This window comes from Myotis davidii, unplaced genomic scaffold (assembly GCF_000327345.1).
Source record: "Myotis davidii unplaced genomic scaffold, ASM32734v1 scaffold2001, whole genome shotgun sequence".
NCBI classification, from domain to species: domain Eukaryota; kingdom Metazoa; phylum Chordata; class Mammalia; order Chiroptera; family Vespertilionidae; genus Myotis; species Myotis davidii.
The window spans coordinates 7,402-8,448 of NW_006291200.1; positions in this window are offsets into that span (position 1 = coordinate 7,402).

A 1,047-nucleotide genomic window follows, 5' to 3' on the forward strand; every position below is an offset into this window, starting at 1 on the left:
GGCCTCTGTCCGGGGTCTCACCAGGCTAAAATTGTGGCCAGCCTGCTGCATGCCCATCTAGGGTTCCTTCAGGCTCAGCAGAATCTTGGGCTTTGTGTTTGTGACACTGAGGTTCCTGTTTCCTTCAGGGTTGTGAGCAGGAGGAAGAAATTGAAAACCTATTTGAAGAAATAATGACAGAAAACTTCCCCTAAATGGTTTAGACATACAAATCCACGAAGCACAGAGAGTCCCAAACAAGATGGCCCCAAAGAGCTCACAACACTCCAAGACACATCATAATTAAAATGCCAAGGGTTAAAGACCAAGAGAGAATTTTAAGAGCAGCAAGAGAAAAGCAGTTAGTTACCTACAACAGAGGTAGGTAACAACTGTCAGCTGATTTCTCAACAGAAACTATGCAGGCCAGAAGGGAGTGACAAGAAATATTCAAAGTGATTAGTAGCAAGAATCTACAACCAAGATTACTCTACCCAGCAAAGCTCTCCTTTAGAACTGAAGGTCAGATAAAGAGCTTCACAGACAAGAAAAAGTTAAAGGAGTTCATCACCACCAAACCAGTATTATATAAAATGCTGAAGGGTTTCTTTAAGGAATAAGAGGAGGAAGAAGAAAAAGGTAAAGGTAAAAAATTATGAACAACAAAGTGACAACAAATACATATCTATCAACAAGTGAATCTAATAATCAAATGAGGCAGAGAACCAAGATGGTGCCATAGGTAAACACTGGAGATTGCTGGCTCACACAACCACTTCAAAAATACAACTAAAAGATGGAACGGACATCACCCAGAACCACAGGAAGGCTGGCTGAGGGGAAGTTCTACAACTAGAAAGAAAGAGAAAAGCATACCGAGACTCAGAGTAGGCACAGTGCAGAAGTCAAATACTAAGGTGCGGAGGTGCGCGCAGAGCGGACTGGCGGCTGAGGGAGTGGTTGTCTGTTTCAATAGGGAGGGAGTCTCAGACTCTGAGCTCCAGATCCGGGTGAGTCTCTAGGGACCCAGACTCAAACAGGAGAAGTGGGACTGTCTGGCATTGGTCA